The 21,238-nt window shown below is 40.1% G+C and overlaps 2 protein-coding genes and 2 long non-coding RNA genes across 4 annotated transcripts in view; 1 reads left to right on the top strand and 3 right to left on the bottom strand.

The window, feature by feature from the left end:
- The window catches only part of LOC109198185 (low affinity immunoglobulin gamma Fc region receptor II-b), a 997,390-nt gene that overhangs the window by 145,036 nt on the left and 831,116 nt on the right, over nt 1-21,238 (top strand). The gene's annotated exons all lie outside the window — the stretch shown is intronic.
- The window catches only part of LOC109201287 (obscurin), a 493,328-nt gene that overhangs the window by 19,611 nt on the left and 452,479 nt on the right, over nt 1-21,238 (bottom strand). The window lies entirely within an intron of this gene.
- On the bottom strand, nt 2,973-5,069 carry LOC112846475 (uncharacterized). The gene is made up of 2 exons (XR_003219461.1): nt 4,749-5,069; nt 2,973-3,056 (listed from the first exon to the last, which is right to left on the bottom strand). It is a non-coding gene; the product is annotated as an uncharacterized LOC112846475 (long non-coding RNA).
- Nucleotides 6,495-7,451, bottom strand: LOC112846487 (uncharacterized). Its single transcript, XR_003219481.1, has 2 exons — nt 6,741-7,451; nt 6,495-6,639 (listed from the first exon to the last, which is right to left on the bottom strand). It is a non-coding gene; the product is annotated as an uncharacterized LOC112846487 (long non-coding RNA).

Raw genomic sequence — 21,238 nt, 5'->3', positions numbered from 1 at the left:
AATGTGGAACATAAACTGAACATGAACTGAAAACACCGGGTGAACCACCCAGGAACCCTGACACAGTCTTGACTTTAGACAACTGAGCAGAAGATGATTGAATCTGAAGAGAAGAGGAGAAAATCAGATGTCTGAGCAGAAAACTGAGAATAAATTATTCTGAAAGACAGTTTGGAAACTCAACGGAGGAGTTTTTTTTTTAAACTGCAAAGCAACCTGTCACCTGAGATGAACTTTGACTCAAAGCAACTGAGCAGCAACTTGGCAACTGAACAAGAGCAAATTAATGTCTATATGAAACTGACAGACAGTTTGGCAACAGAACAGAAAACAAGTGATTCTCAACAACTGAGCAACAATTTGGCAAATCAACAAAACAGAAATGACTGTAAATTTTTAATCTGAGCAGAAGAAAAGCTGCTCTGGAAACATGAGCAACAGTTTGACAGCTGAACAGAAAGAGCTTGAAACTCAGCAAACACGAAGCAATTTGATACCAGAACAAAAGAGAAATGTCTCCCAAGAACAGCAACAACTTCAACTTCAAGTCTGTGAATGTAAAGTGATGTAATCTCTAAGACTTGAAACTGTAGATTAAAATATTTTGATGAACATGAAACCATCAGAAATGTTTACATGAACCAAATCAGTAAAAGTGGAAGATGGAGGATGGCAAACATGCAAAAGAAAAATCAATACTGAGCAGAAGTATTGTTGTGTGAAAATGTCACATAAGGTGTTCAGCATTAAAGAGGATATGAAGCACTGCATGTATAAAGGCTAATTTACATCATTGAGCCCAGCTCTCAAAAACTGACACAGATGTAACTCTGACTGTGAAGCTGGATTTAAGAAATAACTGCTTAAAGGTATAAAAACACATGTATTCTGTCAGTACAGAGCATGACATCACCAGGTCAGTCGGTTAGTTTCAGTCAAAAGACTCACATTAGGTTGTGTTAGGTAACTAATAACAGAACCAATAACTTGAGGAAAATAAGGACAGTAAAACATCAGTTTAATGGGGTCACTGGCTGCACCTCGTGCCTGTCCCATCTGTGGCTTCCTGTTGGAAAACAATAACATTTATTATAAAAACATCGTCTGCCCTCGATGTAAAGTGAAGTGTAAAGCTAACTGTACCTTATAGGCTTTGCTTAGAAACTGCAGCCCTCAGACACACCTCTGCACCTGTGTGAAGGAGGAAATCATCTTGATTAACTTTCACTGATTTAAACATGTGGTCTCTGATATACACATGGTATCATTTGTTATGTGTTCTGTATTGTAAAGATTTTTTTTGTGCAAAACATGTGAAAATGAAATGAAATGTATTTTGTTCTTTGCACATTTAAGTGGCCTAATCTTCAGAGCATGTGATACAGAGCTGAGCTTGGCAGCTGGAGAAAAAGCTTTTGTGTAAAACTGGTTTCAAAGTAGCTGTTAGTCAGCCAGCAGGTGATAACAGCATCCAGGAAGCTCAGACTTTGTATCCAGTGTCTCTGAACATTATGTGTTTCTGTGAGGTGGAGATCTAACAAACCAAACACGCAATGAGACTGTTGTGACTGTACCTGCATCGCATCTTCATTGTAGTAAACAGCACTCTGCTCTGGTGTGTCGTGATCCCCTGTGAAGATCATCAAATTCATCCACAAAGGAAAAAAAATACGTTTTTAAAGGATGTTTGTTTTATTTTTAAACTGCACGGGTTTTATGTACTCACTCTTTGTTCTAAGATCTTTAAACTCAATAAAAGAGCAGGTGACATTTTCATATTCATCTGAACCTGAAATGTTGATAATTTTTTTTACAGGATTGTAAAAGTATGGAATTAGTTTCATTAAATCAAAAACAAGTTTCATCTCTAACTGCTCTGTGCTTTCCAGCACATATACTGTACCATTTCTGTTTTTCACTTGTGTGACTGATTCATAGACGTCAGCAGTACCTAAAGAAAAAAACAAGCCAGGCTCACATTAATCATTTTATTACAGTTACACTAAAGATCAGAGCAAAAACAGAAACACTGTGTGAGTCAAAACCAGGACTGTAAGATCTTTAAATGCTCTTTGAAAAACTGCTGAACACAAACTGAACCTGATAAATGTTTGTGTGAATGGAGGTTTAATAAAAGTCAATATTAATAATAATAATAATAAAGATCAGTTTAAATGCCGACCATGTTGAGGAGAGCCGTAAACATGAGTTTCATCCTGGTTGACTCCATGATTTGTGGAGGAGCCCGGACTGTGACTCTCAGACTGGATCGACCTAAAACATGAAATAAACACAATAAACTCAAAAGTAACTGATGTTTGTTTAAAATAATAATAAAAAGTATTTTACCAACCTGGTGAAGCAGGAATCTGTGAAAGAGACAAATGTTATTACACATGTTTGTCATGTATAAATTGTTCCACTGATATTTAGTGTCATGAGATCAGAATACATGTATATGTGTGAATAATTAAAGTGTATGTAGTAAATAAACTCTCTAATACAGCATGAAAAGAAGAGGCTCTTACACTTGGACTGTCTGCAGCGATACAACAAGAGCAGGAGAATAATAATGAGAGAGACTCCACAAACCAGTCCAACCATCAACCACACAGGAGATGAAGAGCTGTCAGCTCCTGACACAGTTACTGTAACAACAAATAATAATTAAATAATAATTAAGTATTAACAAAGTATAATATTTATTATTATACTGCATATTTCAGTTCTCACAAAATAGATCCAGGTGACTTCAAGTCTTAATTCAGACAATTGAAAAATTCATCAAATGTTTTGATCCTGCTCACCTTTAACTGACATCCAGCTCTGTGCTGACTCTCTTCCTGAGTACTGACACTTGTAGAAACCTTCATCAGACTTTGACACTGCAGAGATCTTCAGCTCCCCTCGGGGATCATTTTGAATAAGTTTGTCATTGTGATAGAAAAACACATTGGAAAGTATATTTTGTCTTCTCAAACTGCAGCTCAGACTAACAGAAGCTCCCTCAGTCACAGGATGAACAGGACTCACCAGGATAGGACCATTACCATCATCTGTGAAACAATCACACACAGTTGTTTCAGTCACATCAGCTGGTGCAAACTTTTAGAAAAAGCTGACATGTAAGCTTCAGGGAGATTTTCACAGAAGCGACTCTGTGAAACAGATGATCGACTTGAATCCAGGTAAGAAAGAAATGCATGTAGTAAATGAAGTTGAACGGCTGATGGTCAGATTTTGTAAGCTCATAATGTGATCTAACAGAGACTCACTTAGTAACTGATCTAAGTGTTGTGAATAGAATGAAAATAAAATAAAAATAACTGCATTTAAAAACTTAAATACCAAGAAGGCCTGTGGGCCTGATGCTGTTTCAGCTTTTCTCTTTAAACATTTGCTGATGAGCTGACTCCAGCTTGGAGTCCTGTTGATATCAGCTTCATCCTCGCTATATAGAAAAAGGCTGCAATCAGCAAAATAATGATCACAGACCTGCAGCAGTAACATCAATAGTAATGAAATCCTTTGAATGCATTATGGTTGAGCACTTGTGAAGTGAAGTACAATTTGATTACTTTAACTCGCTTGATTTGAAACCATTCAGAAAACCGCTCAGCTTATGCACAATTGTTATTTATTGATCTAATATCAGTGTTTAATACCACAAACACTTATACACTGTTAAATAACATGAAGGTGGATCACTATATAATCACATGGTTGTTTGGCTATTTTCATTCAAACACAACAGGAAGTTAAAGTCAGTCCTACTCGTTCACACATACAGTTTATAAGAACAAGAGTCTCACAGGGCTGTGTCAGCTCTCCTGTTCTTTTCATATTATATTAAAAAAATTATGGAAATCAGTGTACAAATAACTATGTGATTACATTTTCTGATGATACAGCAGTTCTTAGTCTGTTAACCAAAGATTCAGATGTTGCCATTTACAAAACTGAGATTGAAGGGATTGTGCAGTGGTGTAAGAAACACACCTTGTTAAGTATAAAGAAAAATAATCGTCTTCATATTTATAATGATCTTTGATCAAAGATCAATTGGAGATCTCAGCCTGGTTTTATTTACTGGAGAGAAGTTTGAATAAGTAACAACATTTCAGTGTTTAGATGTTCAGTTACAGTGGGTTCATCATGTGGATCATTCGTGTAGTCAGTGTTTGCATTTTTTAGAAGGCTGAGGGTCCATGGAGTAAATAAAAGCATCATGTTGCTATTTTATAAGGAGATTGTTGAATCCGTTATGGTATCATTACATGGTTTGGCAAACTTTCTGAGCTCAGATCCTAAATTCAAAATTTGGTTAAGTCAACTGGAAATATAGTTGGGATGCTCCCTTCATCTTCCCTGCACGTTATTATAGTCACATTATTATAAATACAATTGCTCAATCGTTATGAGTGAAATTGTGAGTGAGTATATGTATGTTTGTTTTATTTTGCATGATGTGTTTCCCTAAATTACTCTGAATTGAGACAATAAAAGTTTATCTCATGTGATGTTGAGCTTTGTAGAGTTTTATTCTGATCGAGAAAATATAAAATACTAATTTAAATAGAGAACAAAAAACAAGAATATTTTGATGCTTTGGTGCATAAAATTGTCTAAAATTGTCATTGTTGTTTGTGTTGCCACATAGAATTACTTCACATACAGCAAAACTGGGACAAATGTTCATGTGACGTCTAAATTATTCAAACACAAGAAGTAAATGTATAATAACATACTCTGTACAGTGATGTTGACTGCACTGCTGAACTCTCCTGATCCAGACTCACACCAGTACACTCCAGTATCTGACTCTGATGTGTAGATGTTACACGTGGATCCAGTCATTCTCTCGCATTCATAATAATATGAAGGATATACCTGTGTAACAGTCATCACTCTCCACTCAGTGAAGTTTCCCTCACAGGTCAGTGAGACAGAGTCAGAGGTGAAGTGTTGCACTCTGTCAGGACTCACTGTGAGAGACGCTGCTGAATGAACATCTGGAAACAACATGCAGTGAAGAGACAAAGCTCACAGATGTTAGGATTCAAAATATCACAGTGAAAAAACTAGTTCTTGCTAAACCCACCATAACTGCAAATAAATCTATGAATGAGATTTATTAATGCAGATTTAAATGTTGTAACTCCTGCAGGTAGAAGGATTTCACTGAACCATCTGGGTCTCTCAGTAATAATCTCACAGCATCACGAGAATACGGTGGCTGGGAAGTGCAAAGCTACTTGAAGTTTCTGTAAACCTGCTTTCCTACAGTTTGTCCACAGTGTGCATGTTTGTTGTTGCACAAGCAAATATCTTCATCATCTGTCGTGTAATAAGATGTCTGACATTTGTGACCTTATTACAAACAGTCAGATCATTATCAGACAGTTTAACATCAGCAGATCTTTAATGTTTGTTCTCTTTGCTTCTACAACTCACGACAGCACTCTTACAGGCATCAAATCTAATATCATTTTTCACAGCAAAAGCAGAACAACATGTGTGAAGGAGCTGCTGGAGACCAGCACTACGAGGACCAAAGACCACGAGATCATCTGTGTACATAATGTGCTTCACATTATTCCTGCCAGATTTACAGACTTTCAAGTCATCAACATGAAGATTAAAAAGAGCTGGAGACAAAATTCATCCTTGTTTAACTCTGTGAGAAACAAACAAGGAGGAATTTGAATAACAACAGAAGTGTTTGACTGAAGTTCAGTTTACTTGAATGTAGTGAGAAAGGATGAGATTCAATTTAATCCTTCTTGATGAAATATAATCATTTAATACATTTTAATTGCCATTGGACATCAGATTTCAATGTCAGTATGTTGCTGCAAGAAAAATAATGGTGAATTAAAGTGATGACACAATTGATTAGACAGAAACAAACTGACCTGCAGACCAGACAAACTTTGGTTGAGTGTGATCAGTGTGATACTCTGGGTCTCCTCTTCCAGCTCTGCACACATATTCTGCTGTGTGTGTCTGTCCATGAATGATGTAGGAGTCCTGTGCAGTCCCACTGCCATCAGGTAGCAGCTCATAACTGGAGGATTTCTCTGATAGATCAGGAACAGCTTTATACCAGTAGAAGCTCCATCCTGCAGACGGATGTTCAACCTGACAGTTCAGAGTTACTGAGGCTCCAGGACTCAGCCATGATGGAGACACAGTGAGGACAGGACGGGGTTTATCTGTTCAACAAAGATTTTCTCTCAGTGAACATGTAGTACAGTCTCTGAACAGTGAGCTCAGTTTATACAAAGAATAATAATCTCAGTCTATATGAACAGAAACACATTTTACAAAGTGTTCAAACAGCTTAAAGCAAATATGACTTACTGTCAGAAACTGTCAGTGTGACTGAATCACTCCACTCTGTTGTTTTATGCTGTGAACTTTTCATTCTGCCCTTACAGCGATAGTTTCCACTGTTGGATGATGAAGCAGATCTAATCCTGTATTCATTTTGATTTGGAGCTTTTATCATGCTGTTTGTTTCCCACTCATAATCCCACTCAGTGTCTCCTCCATGGATCTCACATCTGACAGTGATCGTCTCTCCTCTGTATATCTCAGACCAGTTTGGATACAGAGTCACAACAGGCCTGTTTGACACTGTTAATGTTCAAGAAAGTACAATAAAAACACATGAAAGACGAAAAAGGTTCAGTTACCATCAGATGTAGTGATTTGTAGGTAGTTACATTTAAACTCACCAATTCTAACTGAATCACTGTCCTCTGTGTAGTAAACTGGTTCTCCTCTTCCTCCTATGCACCTGTAGCGTCCTCCCTCTGAGACACTGATTTGTTCATTTGATAGAAACACTGCATCCGGTGAGGTCACAAGTGTATAATACCTGTCATATCTTTCCCAGTAGTATTTCCATTCAGATGATGATGATGGTGATGATGATGGGCTCACAGAGCAGGTCAGGGTCACACTGCCCCCTACTGGATCAGCTGTCCTATCAGCTCTCAGTTCAGCCTTTGGTTTCGCTGCAGTTCAGTTTAGAACAAGAACATAAAAGTAAAAATGACTGAATCAGAACAATTTAAAGAACTGGATGGAAACATGTGAATGATCAAATATCACAAAACTTTATTGGTGAAGCTGTAACAAAGTGTGTTACACAAAATACTCTGAAATACTGTTTTGATCTGCACAGCAAATTGTTTTAATATTTTCCTCTGTGTATTTAAAATTAATTAATAAATGCATAGTTCATTTACTATCATTAATTTGAAGCATGACTTAGTTAATTCATCTGTAATGAGAAAGTAACCCAGGTTAATATGATCTGATTGTACTATAGCATGCTGTGACCTTGTGTTCTTTACTAAATCTGATGTTGAAGCCTCTGATAGCTAAGATGAGACCTTGTAAGTGTGTTTTACATTCTTTTGTTGTGGAAGCTGACATTTCCTGTCGAAGTGCACAGATGTGTCAGAATGGGTTTTAAAAGACACACGATGGTTTGGAGGAAGTAATTACTGAAGCTAACTCAGAAAGATCAATTAGAGAAAAAACTCTAAATAAATATCAATGGCACTGAAAGTAGCTGTACATAATGTTATAATTATGTTATAATGTTCAGCATGTGTTCAGCATTTGTTTAGTCGAGGAGATTCAATGGCAACATTTAAAGTTTTGCCTGAGTTTAGCTGCAGGACATTAGCTCACATTCCGTTTTGAAACAGTGATGAAAACTCTGCGTTTGCAGCCACAGACACGAGGCAGCTGGGACAATGACAATTGCGTTTATTTTTTTCATGTTACAAACACATTTTTTTTTTCTTTTCCGGATGTTTGACTCTGAGTGATGACTGAATATTTTTATAATGAAAAAACTGTTTTACATGACTTTGGATACTAAACTAAAAAAAACCCCCTGCAGTACTGTTTAAAGTATTTTGTTGTGTTTTGGGAATTAAAATGAGTGAAATGTGTTCAACCTACCTGTTACTCTCAATGTGGTGATGTCACTCCACTCTGTCCAGGAAGAGCTTCTTCTGCCCCGGCAGCTGTATCCTCCACCATCAGACTCAGTAACTCTGTTGATTCTGAATTCACTGAATGACTGACCTGTGTTTACCTGGCCTCGTCTCCATTCATACGTCCACTGAGCTCCTTCACCTCCCTGAATCTCACATCTGACAGTGACTGTCTCACCTCTGTATATCTGCGTCCGGGATGGCTGCAGGGTCACAGTGGGCTTAGGAGGAGCTGTTAAAAAAATATCATTAGCAAACTTAAATATAAAATCATTATTAAAGTTGTCCCAGTTTTTATTGCTCTTGTTAATGGTAATCATAATTTTCCATGCTGTAGACAATATGACTTGAAAATCAGCAATAAAAAAGTTTTGTTGTATTACTTACAGTGTTGGGACTAACGCGTTATTAAGTAACGCGTTACAGTAACTACGTTATTAGTGTGGTAACGAGCACGGTAACTAGTTATTATGCCAAAACCAGGAACGCGTTACTCGTTACTGGGATTTAGATAGGCTCGTTACTCGTTACTTCGTGTGGTGGATATCGCGGAGCTTCCACAGATTCAATAACATTAGCAAGTGGTGGAAGCCAGCAGGTGGATGAAGGAAAAGGGAGGCAAGAGGAGAGACCCGAAGCGGCCGCCGGTCCGAGTGTCAGGTGAACTGAACTTCAGGTAAGAAGTTATGACCTGCAGTCTATCTGAGTCAGATATAAACCAAGTTTAGGTGGAGTTTATTTTCGGTATGCTGACATTTTCGTACTGCGTGCTAGCTAGCATGACAGTGTTTCTATACAGCTGGGTGGGTGCTATGTTACTGATGTTGAACTTTATTTTGTTCATACGGTTAATTATTAGAGTTGCCAACCGTCCCGTAAAAAACAGAATCGTCTGGTATGCAGAGAAAATATGACGCGTTTCGTACTGAGGTGAAAAGGAACACAGTTTGTCCCGGACTTCAGCTACAATGAAAAAGACACAAAGCTGAAGCTGCACAGCTGCCTCTTCTTCTCTCATTCTCTCCTCTCCTGTTTCTACTTCAATCACGAAACTGATCAATGATCAGCTGATCGGCTTTTCTCTCTTGTTTATTTATCACCCACTTTGCGCCAGAAAGAGGAAACCAGCGGATGTCGCGTTAAACAACAGCAGCACGTTTAAGCTTGATCAGCTGTTGTTAGAATTTATTTAATATTAATTTCTAGTATCAGCTGATGTTTGCTGGAGCCACAGCTGTAAAGCTGCTGGTCATGATGTCGGTTTGGTTATCTGGTGAGAGGGAAACATGCAGATGAAACCAGGAGATGTCCTTACTGAATCATCAGAGCTGAACAGGTGATGGAGAAACAGGTTTACCTGTTAGGTGACATGAATGAGTTGAAGGGAAGTTATGAACTGTTTCTGAGAGACAAATAACACCAGCATCCTTTTCTACGTAGCTGACAGCTGGTAACTGTGCAGGGGCGGGTCTAGCAAAGTGTTGCCAGGGTAGGGCATTAACAGGGAAAGGGGGGCACAAGGAAATAGTTTTCTTTATTATTCTCATTTAAAATGTCTTGCTTTTAAAAAAAATAATTATCTGAGTCTTACAACAAACGATTGATAGATTGATACATATATACCATCAGAACAGTGTACATCACTGTCACAACAGTGTTTGTTTTCATTCAAAGGCTTTATGATTTTTCCTATAATGGTGAGCCGGTCTCTAGTCAAAATGCCCGGGACGATTTTTTTGTCCCAGTCCAGCTCTGTATGCAGCTCATCTGCAGTCTGGTGTTACCTACATCTTCCTATTCAGAAGGCAGAATTTCCAAGTTCTGAGTACAATCAAAAGCACCACGACTGCAGTTTTTGTGTTGGATGTAAAAAGCAGGCTAGAATCATGGCGGCGGTCAACGACGGTCCAGGCGTGGGATTTCTCTCGTGGAAATGTGCACATTATTTTTTCCTTTCTGTTGGTAGGTGGTACAGGGCACTTGTGGCAAGTAAGCAAACTAGAAGACTGGCAATCTGGCTGGGTATCCAGTTACGGAAGCAACACATTAACAAGAGAATTCTGAGTAAAACCAAAGTTACTTTCCCTAGTAACTAGTTACTTTGAAAGTAACGAGTAACTTGAAGTAACTGAGTTACTTTTTTAGAGAAGTAACTAGTAATGTAACTAAGTTACTAATTTAAAGTAACTTACCCAACACTGATTACTTATTACTTAAAGACATAAATACATGACTGCATTTCTTTTGTGATATGAGGACATTGGCTGATATTCAGTTTGAGCCTCACAAAGACAGTCATTAAGAGAACTCAACATGCCAGAGTCACATGGTCTAAGCATAAGTACTGCATATCTATGTGTTATCAGCATATGCAAAAAATTCAATAAAAAGACAATAAAGACAATAAAGAAAGATAATCTTGGTTGGTAACATATGCAAAATAAGAAGATGCACCATGTGTCTCAATTACATGTCCAATATTAACACATATAAGGAGAACAGGATCAGTCTGACTCTGTCTGGTGAACACAATAGTAGTTTTGCCAAAATCTATTTATAGATAATTGATATAATATGTAAATTTATAATCCAAGTCCAAACTTTTCTGAACCAGTGGATTTAGCACTAGACTTTTTTTTTTAATAATCAGGAATGTAAACATGTGACAGGAAACAGTTTGAAACATCAAGCAGGTGGGCTCAACAAAGTTTACTGAAAACTTCATCAGCAGCAGATCGAGGTAACTCTCACTGATTTTCCATAAACTGAACTGTAAACAAATGATCCACATATGGACCTGTTCTACATTAGAGGTTCTTCTTCTTGTATCATTAAATGTATTCTGACACTCGTGAACACCTGTGGTGGGTGTGGTTTGGGGCTCAGCTGCGGGTTGAGGGGACAGCGTCAGGGGTGGGTGGCAGAAACAGCTGATCCCAGCCGCACTAATGACCTTTTCCCTTATTTTAGTAGCTGCTGGGGTCTGAAGGAGCGGAGGCAGACTGAGATTGGGAGTCAGAGTGGAGCAGAATGGAGGGAAATGTATGTGTGTGTGTGTGTGTGTGTGTGTGTGTGTGTGCGCCTGTGTGTGTGTGTGTGTGTGTTTGGGCGTGTCGTACTGAGGAAACATGTCAGAGTGCTATAAATCCTTATTTACATCAATTAGTGGAATGAATCCAAGTGAAACCTGTAATGAGAAAGGCTTACATAGCAGACCAGTCTCTGATACAATTACACTATATTTTGGTCAAACCTGAAGAGAAATTAATGTAAATATGCTAAAAACAAAAGAACTGATGGAAGTGCAGCAATAAATCCACATGTGGAAATCATTTTTCCTTCCAAATGTTTCACTGTGAGTACTTATGAATCTGAAAAAACAGTATTATTGAAAGACAGTATTTTGTTGTGTCTTTGGATGAAACATTATGCAGCATAAATTAAAATGTGTGAAATATGTCCAACCTGCCTATTACTTTCAATAAGGCTGCTCAATTAATCGAATTTAAATCTCGATTACGATCTGGGTTTTCAACGATCATTAAAAATGACTGAGCCGATTATTAGCACCTCCCTCGTGCTTTACTCTCGCGCTGCTCCGTGTGGCAAATCGAGCGCACCTCTCTACGTTTCGAACACGCATCACAACAATTAAGAGGACCCGAGGGAAGCTCGGAAAGCTAAGCAGAAGTTAATTGGAGGGGAGAGGATAATGGCTGCTGAAGAAAGAATGCCATTGGTTGAAAAGAGAGGTAAAACGACTTCAGTGGTGTGGAAACCAATGTTCCCTCTAAGCTGCGCACGTGCGCAATTGCGCACTGCTGGCACGGTCTCTGCACACAGAAAATCTGCGTTGTGCACAAAAAAATTAACCTGAATTGAAATTAAAATTAAAACTTTAACAATTCTGTTTTGCAGTGTTAGTCAGTAAGTGACTGGCTGCTCCTGTATGGGATTAGAACGATGCCACCTTATCCCATAGTTCAGCCAATAATGCGATTCACATTCGTATATATGCAGCCAATCAACGTCGTTGACAGGCTATGACAGCGTCCTTATGTGCCGACACCGGTGTTTTAGCTAGCAAAGCAGCGTGGCTGACATGGAGTGAAGCCACGCTAATGACAACGTGTACAACCATTGGAGATGTGAGCAGGACAGACGGAACAATTGACGGAAAAAGTGTGGACTTTATACCAGTTTTTAAATTGTGTTGATAGGCCACGTAAAACCAGAGTTATGATAAAAATATATGCAATGTTTGGTTTTCTTCCCGAATACTATCATTGTTTATATTTACTGCGGGAAGAAACGGTAAAAACGGCGTTTTATAAGGAAAACGCTCGAAAGCACTCTCCGCCTGTGAGCAAAAACAAAACCAAAAAAAACCCCACCCTTTCCTATTGGTCGAAAAAAGTACCATGTCGACCAATCAAAAAAATGATATGGCAACGTGGCATCTAGATGTTAAGAAACGGGGGGAAGTTTTAGGAGTGACGGTGTTCTGAGATGTGAGAGATTTGAGACGTTTAGCGCAAATCTTGTGTAGTTAGTGTGTAGTGTAGTTTTGTTGTGTGTGTCAGAACAATGAGGCGGCTGCTGAATGTTACAGGTGTTACAGGAGTGATACATCTCCTGTGGTCAGGCCTGCAGGTATCAGGCTGTTGTTCTCCTTTATCTCATAGTGGACAGAAATTATTTTTTGGAGTGGCGCAAATAATTTGTGTGGCATCAGATTTGATGCAGAACAGCTGATTGTTCTGTAAATAGTTTGAAATGTTTATTTAAAAAAACGCCTTGGCTGCATTAAAAAAAAAAAATAGCTGCAAAAAACTTTGTTTGCCAAACTGAGTTACTTTTTTGAAGTAGTAACTATATAATTAATTGCCCAACATTGGTCATTATATACTGTATTTTGCAGACAGAGAGTTATAGGACTCTCCCAGACCACAGACTCATAATACAAGTCAGAGCTTTATGAAAAAAAAGAAAGAAAGAAAGTTGAGTTTTCAAAATTGGAGTTCAAGTTATTTTTACTTCCTTTTTTTTTTTTGTTTGTTTGTTTGTTTTTTGTTTTTTAACCTGTCCCGTTTGGTTCTTTTGCCATCAGAATTATTGTCTAAAGGTGAAGAAAGATGCCCAACGGATTTACTTTACCAAATGGACCATCCCAGCCTTGCCGTAATGGTCCATCTGATTCACTTTTTATTGTTTATTTTATTTTCACTTGCTGAATACGGGACAGACTTGCCTGGTGGAAAGAAAGGGGAGAAAGAAAGAGGGAAAGAGAAAAAAAAAAACCTGAGAAGAGGGACGGGGAAAAAGGGCAAAAACAAAAACCAACAGAATAAGCAGACAAAAAAAAAATACATATATCGATCACCTGGATCACCTGTTGAGAAAGAAAAAAGAAAGCAAGCAGAAGAAGACAAGAGTAATAAACAAGATCACAATGATATATGGGAATATGACAGTAAATACTAAATATTAAACATTATTGTGCAGCACGTGAGATCGACAGCGCACAGTGTGCTTTGAGGTAGGAGCCCAAAAGGGTGTAGTTTGTGTGTGTGATCACCCGTGTGTACACCTGTGAGCATGAACGCGCTTGTTTTTAAAAGGTTCCTTCATGTAATGATCTGCTAGAGGGTGTGGGGGGCCACTGCCCCGACCTCCAGGGCATGAAGCAGGTATGGAGGAGATCAAAACTCCAGACATCCAGAGGCCCCCAGAACACAAGAGACCAAGGAAGACCAACAGAGGGGCAGCCGCGCCACTATCCCAGAAAGAGCTGAGGAGAGTCCCAGATGAGGGGTCACTCAGCAGCCGCGGAGCAGAAGCCGGGGGGGTTGCAGTGACGTGCCCGTGAGCTCCGCCGGCAGCCAGCTGTGCCTGAGTGACCGAGCCCCGGGCCGAGAGGCCGAGGGCACCCCATCCCCGAAGTGGCCCGAGCGAGCCCCAGGCTCCATGCCCCGATAAGCAGCCGCCAAGGAGTGAGCCGGTGGGTACCTGGGCGCCCACCCCCGGACACAAAGAACCACCAATGCACCGATGTCTGCCACCGGCAGGGGAAGTGGTGGGGGGAGATGGGCCTCCAAACCTTGGAGGGCCTGAGATGTCCCCAGAGAGGTGGGGTCTGATACCCAACCTGACATATAGACACAGACAAACAGGCACACACAGATACAAACATCCATTCCCACCCTCATGCTCTCATATACAATTACTCAACACTCACCCAACGTGGAGACAGACATAGAGAGACACTGTACACACAATCACACTCCCCAAGCGTACTCTAAGCCCCGGGTCTAGGTACCCTTGCCCCTGGAGGGGGAAACTGCGCCTAGACCCAGGTGGTGTTACCCTTTTCCCTGCGGTGGGGAGAAGCAGACCGCCCCGACTCCGCAGCAGCAGGGAGGCCCCACATTCCAGACCCCAGTCGGACGGCCAACTCCTCCTCCTAGCCCCCAGCAGGCCGCAGAGAACGGGGGTGTAGGAAGACTCCAAACCTCCCTCCACCCGCTCATATGTAGTGTTGATGTATGTGTGTTCTAAGGTGCATTTAAAACCCAGGAGGGCATGGAGCTACCTGCCAGAGCAGCAGGTAAGCGTATAGCCCCTCCTGATAGCCCTCAATGTCTACGTGTATTTAAAATTGAGAGGTGGGCAGCGACGCCAGGGGTGAGGTGTACACCCTGATGGTGATTGGAATCCGTGTAGCGTGCCCACCCCCAAGATCCTATATGTATGTGTAATGAGAGTGTGAGTAATGTGAATGTCTAAGTTGTGGGATAAAATTGAGGCAGAGGCAGCCAGAAGGGGACAGAGGGGGGGGATGTCTCCTCTGCACCCTGGTGACACACCCCTACCCCAAGGCCCTGCATGTGTGGGTGATTGTGGTGGAGCGGGAAGAGGGAGGCAGCTGGAGATGGGGAGGGAAGGAAGGGAGGGGCAAGTGACCCCTCCCTGGGGTCAGCTCCCCCGCTGACCCCAGTAGGCACCCCCATACTCTGCAACCCGCCAGGGAAAGGGGGTGTTATGATTTAATGTTGGCGGTGTTTTGTTTTATGTCATTTTTAAGGATTTGTTCTTGGTTGTATCTCACGTTTAGTTTAGTTCAGGTTCCATGTGTCATTCTGTCTGTCTGTCTCTGTGTCAGGTCTGCGTTTTGGTGTAGAGTTCTCGTTTCCTGTTTTATTGTGAAGGTCTGCGTCTCATGTGAGTGTTCAGTTTTACCTCTGTCTCGTCTGGTTGATTATTCCCAGCTGTGTTCCCCACCTGTGTGTTATCTCCCCGTGTTTCTCTGTGTGTATTTAAGTCGCGTCTTCTGTCTTTGTGCTGGCTGGTCCGTCTGTGTACCCACCATGTTCCACTCGTGTGTCTGGTGTTAGTATCTTAGTTTTGTAAATAGTTGTAAATAGTCTTGTCAAGTAGCAATCGTGTATTTTGTTCACCTTGTATATATTCTTCACTGCAGCAGCCTAGTAGGCGTGAGAAGCCATTTTTTGTTGATTAGGTTTTCTCCTGTTTTTTGGTTAGAAAGTTAGGTAAGTGGATTGTCTTTTGGTTGGTTTTTATTTTTGTGTAGGAAAGCACAGGGACCAGTAGGGAGTTTTGTTTGTTATTTTTGGCACTACTCACAGCTGAAGCAAATAAATGGCTGCCTAGCACTTTTAGAAGACATTGTTGTTTGTGTATTTACTTGGGTGGTGTGTGAGTGGGCCAACTCCTTGTTGCGTTCATACACGCCTAGACAAAGAACATAACAGGGGGCCCAGGCCCATCCAGACCGGGGCCCAGTGGAGCAGCGCCCCCCGGCCCCACAGAGCCCGGGACAGTCCACCTGACCCCACCACAGAGAAAACTGCACCCACCCCATCATCCACTCATCTTCCAGACTACACAAGACAATAGACGCCCAGGCTGAGATCTTCCTCCACCTCTCCTGTATCTCCCCCTCCTGCAGAGAGAGTTCCTGAAGAGAGGAAGGCTCCTGCAGGATGTGACAACCTCCCCCACCAGTTGAAGAGCCCCCCAGGTGGTTCGATGCACAGGCGGCACCCTGCGCCAGGACTGGGCCCCCATACACCCACCCGCCCACAACCCCGGCAACACACCAACCGGGACCCAAGCCCCTGAGGCTTGGCCAGGGCCCCAGCCCAGAGACGGAGTGCCCCCAGAACCTCACGCCCATCCCGGACCCACCCAGGGGCAGCCAGGCTACCAGGTCAGTAACCCACGTCCGTCAGCACAGACCCTCCCTAGCCCCGCTGCACGCAGCTACGAGGAAACCGTCACCTAAGAGCCAACAGAGCCCCTAATTGGCCATGACCGCTACCCCGGGTTGGGCCCCCCAAGGAAGATGCTCCTGGGGAACCCCCCGATGCCCTAAGCCTGTCCCTACCCCCACACCAATCACAACAGTGAAGGTGGGACGAAACTAAGACCCCCCACCCCCACTAGGTGATGGAGCTGATCAAAGGAGCCCAGAGCAATTGATCTGATGTGGTGGCAGAGGCTGTATCAAGACTAATGTAATCTAATAGATAATTTCTATATTGGTTAGAATTAAGATTATTTTTATTTTTCCAGTTCATGAGGACTGTTTTCTTGGCTATGCATAGTGCAGTGAAAACCATATGGGCTATATTCTTTTCCGGAGTGACATTATCTAAGCTGCCCAACAAACATACTAAAGGGGAAGTTGGAATGTTACATTTCAGACACTTTGATAAGTCTTCACATATCTCGCACCAAAACTTCTGAACTGGTGGACAGAACCAAAGTGCGTGGATATAATTGTCCGGTGAATTGGTTTGGCAGTGTGAGCAGTTGTTGGTAGACGTAAAGCCCATCTTGAACATCCGATGACCTGTATAGTGCACTCTATGTAGTATTTTGTATTGAATTAATTGAAGACTGGGATTTCTAATTAAATGAAAGGTTTTTAAGCAAATCTGAGACCAGAAGTTTTGGTCAAAGTTAACTGATAAATCCGCTTCCCATTTTGCAATAGGAAGTGATATTGATTCATCTGTTTTAGAAAGCATTCTGTATATTTTGGATAGTAATTTGGGGGTTTTAAGAGTAAGAAATTGAACCACACTTGGTGGTGTTTGTAGTTCAACTTGACCCGGTTTAAATCTCTTTTTTACTATGGATTTAATTTGTTGATATTCTAAAAATCTTTTCTTGTTGATCCCATATTGTGTAACTAGTCTGTCAAATGAAATAAATTCTGTTCCTTCTAGTATATGTTCTAAATATTTGATTCCTTTACCACTCCAATCTGAAAAGTTTATCATATTATTGTTTTGTAATATGTCAGGGTTGTTCCAGATAGGTGTACGTTTGCATGGGATTAATGAAGACTCAGTCAACTTCAGAAACTCCCACCATGCTGTCAGAGAGGAGCTGATGTTGATGCTTTTGAAGCATTCATGTCGTTGGATGTTTGAGCTGATAAATGGTAGATCTGAAATCTCTAGATTATTGCAAAGTGCTTGTTCTACATCTAGCCAAGGTTCATCTAAGAGGGTATGTTTTTGCCATCCTGAGATAAACTGAAGCCTGTTGGCTAAGAAGTAGTGCTGAAAGTTAGGTAGCTCTAATCCTCCTTTATCCTTGGTCTTTTGTAATGTTTTTAAGCTTATACGTGGGGGCTTATTTTTCCAAAGGAATTTGGACATATATGAATCTAGAGATCTGAACCAATCTTGCGGCGGTTTAGTTGGGATCACTGAGAATAAATAATTTATTTTTGGTAATACCATCATTTTTATAGCGGCAACCCTTCCCATGAGTGATATGGGTAGACATTTCCACCTAGCCAGATCACCTTCTACTTTCTTTAAAAGTGGGATATGGTTTAATTTAGTTAGATCTGCAAGCTTGGGAGAAACATTAATACCTAAATATTTTATATTTCCCGATTGCAGTGGAGTAGAAGAGGAATTATGGGAGGAGCAATTAATCGGAAGGACTGTAGATTTTGACCAGTTAATTGAGTAATCTGATATTCTTGCAAAAGAGTTTATCAGTTCAATCACCCCAGAGATATTGGTTTGTGAATTTTGGAGAAAGAGTAACACATCATCCGCATAAAGGCTGATTTTATGTTCCACGTTCTTGCATTTTATGCCCTTAATTACTGAATTCTGTCTAATTGCTGCTGCTAGTGGTTCGATAAAAATTGCAAACAGTGAAGGGGAGAGTGGGCATCCCTGCCTGGTCCCCCTCAGGAGACAGAAGCTGGAGGATGTCTGGTCATTTGTTCTCACACAAGCTGTTGGGGAATTATATAATATTTTTAACCAGTTGATGAAAGAAGATCCAAAACCAAATTTATGTAAAGTTGCAAATAGAAATTTCCAGTTAACTCTGTCAAACGCTTTTTCTGCATCTAAAGAAAATATTGTAGTTTCAAGATTTTTACTGTATGAGTAGTCTATCAAATTAAGTAATCTACGTGTGTTAGTTGATGAGTGCCTACCTTTTATGAAACCAGTTTGGTCAGGATGAATTAAGAGGGGGGTTATTCTCTCTAGTCTCTTCGAGAGAGCTTTGCAGATTATTTTAAGGTCTACATTTATAAGGGATATTGGACGATAGCTTGAGGGATATACAGGGTCTTTGCCTAGTTTTAGCAGGAGATTAATGTTTGCAGAATTCATATTTGATGGAAGTCTGCCCTTTTCTTTGATTTCCAACAACGTTCTGTAAAAAACTGGTGCTAGAATCGTCCAGAATTCTTTGTAGAATTCTGCAGGAAAGCCGTCTGGACCTGGAGCCTTATTATTGGGCATACTTATCAGGGCTTCCTGGAGTTCACCTGATGTCAGTGGCGAATCCAGTGCCATTGCTTGAGTGTCTAATAATTTTGGGAGAGTTATGTTGTCTAAAAACTGATCAATTTCCTTGTTAGATGGGTTTATTTGTGGTGAATACAACGTTTTATAGAAATCCCTGAAAATGTTGTTTATTTGTTTCGGGTCATATATTGTGTTCCCAGATGAATCTTGAACAGCACATATAGTTGTTTTTTCTTTATTTATTTTTAGCTGGTTTGCTAGAAATTGACCGGATTTATTACTATGTTCATAATTTTGTAAGCGTAGTCTTTGTACTAAGAATTTTGTTTTTTTATCAGTTATCTCATTTAATTCTAGTTTTGTTTTGCGTATTTTGTTCAGTGTTTCCTGATCTTGGTGGGACGCGTAGGCTTCTTCTAGTGATTTGATGGTTTTTTCTAATTCCTGAATATTTTTGTTTTCTTTTTTCTTTTTATGTGATGAGAAAGAAATTATTTTACCTCTCATCACAGCTTTCCCTGCTTCCCATAAAACAGAAGCTGATGTTCCTGGAGTGTCATTAAAGTCTAAATATGAAGTCCATTCTTTTTTAAAATATTTAATAAAGTCTTCATCTTTAAGCAGTGATGTATTAAATCTCCAGTTTTTACTTGGCGTAGTATTATTCTTGTGCATTAGTGTTAAAGATACAGGAGCATGATCGCTGACAGCTATAGGATGAATCTCAGTGTCTGAAATGTCACTCAGCAGTGAGCTGCTGACCAAAAAATAATCCAGACGAGAGTAGGAGTGATGAATATGTGAGAAAAAAGTATATTCCTTACTGGTGGGGTGAAGGGAGCGCAATTGGAAGTTATTTTTACTTCCAATAGTGTTAACATACTACACAGGTCATGAACAGGATTTTTTAAATTTTCAATGTAAGTGGGCTAAAGCAGTTAATTAAAAGTAGTCTAACATAAATGTAAATGCTGTAATTTGATTATTTTAATAAACCATGTAACTTGGATGGATTAGATGCTGGTATGACCACAGTGCACACGTCTGATGTCGCTCACAGTGGTCCAAGAGATCGCTCAGGGAGTTTGTGTGTTCGCTCAGACACATGAAATATTTGAGGGAACATTGGTGGAAACATTATGGGTTCGCGGAGTCAGACGTGGATCAAATATTGTGCAGTATTTTGAAGTTCACTAAACATAGATGTTTACATTTTTCATTTATTTAACATTTGCACTGTAATCAGTATTTGCACACTATTTTATATTATTTTTTGGCAATCTTTAAAGCCATTATTCAATACATTGTTATTGTTAAATAAATATCGTCAAATAATCGAGATCTCAATTTCAGTGAAAATAATCGTGATTATCATTTTTGCCATAATCGAGCAGCCCTAACTTTCAATGTGATAGTATCACTCCACTCTGTCCAGGAAGAGCTTCTTCTGCCCCGGCAGCTGTATCCTCCACCATCAGACTCAGTAACTCTGTTGATTGTGTATTCATTGGATGTTGGAGGTGTGTTTAACTTGGCTGCTCTCCATTCATACGTCCACTGAGCTCCTTCACCTCCCTGAATCTCACATCTGACAGTGACTGTCTCACCGCTGTATATCTGAGTCCAGGATGGCTGCAGGGTCACAGTGGGCTTAGGAGGAGCTGATCAAATAAAATATATCATTAGCAGACGGATAATTCGACTTAAAAATCAACAATAAAAAGTTGTTTTTATACCTTTTAAATGTTTTATACATTTATGAACATATAATCCATTAGTTGTCAGTTAGCTGTTGTTTGCTAACAATGCTGTTAAACCTCCAGTGATGGATTCAGAGCTGGAGATTTAAAGATAAATGAAGTGAAAAAACTGCTGCTATGAGTAAACATACGAGCAGTTTGAGAAAGGCTAACATAGCAGACCAGTCTCTCCTAAAATGAGGACAATTATTTATTATTATTTTACACTACTTTTGTTAGTATTTTGTTCTGTTTTGGGAAGAAATGCAATACAAATTATAATAAGTGAGGAGGTGCTTGTCTCGTCTCCATTCATACGTCCACCTCCCTGAATATCAAGAGTGACTGTCTCACCGCTGTATATCTGAGTCGTGGATGGTTGGAGGGTCACAGTGGGCTCAGGAGGAGCTGATCAAATAAAAATATATCATTATCATCACAAATCTATCCTGGTTTTATTGCTCTTGTTAATTGTAATTATATTTTTGTGTCCTGGTAAAATTTTGACTGAAAATCAACAATAAAACGTTTTGTTTTTACTAAACAGATTAAATGATATTTAGACTGAAAACAACCAGGTATCACACTATATACTTATTTCCAGAGGTGGGAAGTAACGGAGTACCACTCTGTACTTTACTTGAGTATTTATGTTGACATTATGTTT

This window comes from Oreochromis niloticus, linkage group LG3 (assembly GCF_001858045.2).
Source record: "Oreochromis niloticus isolate F11D_XX linkage group LG3, O_niloticus_UMD_NMBU, whole genome shotgun sequence".
Taxonomy (NCBI): domain Eukaryota; kingdom Metazoa; phylum Chordata; class Actinopteri; order Cichliformes; family Cichlidae; genus Oreochromis; species Oreochromis niloticus.
This window is presented reverse-complemented; position numbering and strand designations above follow the sequence as displayed.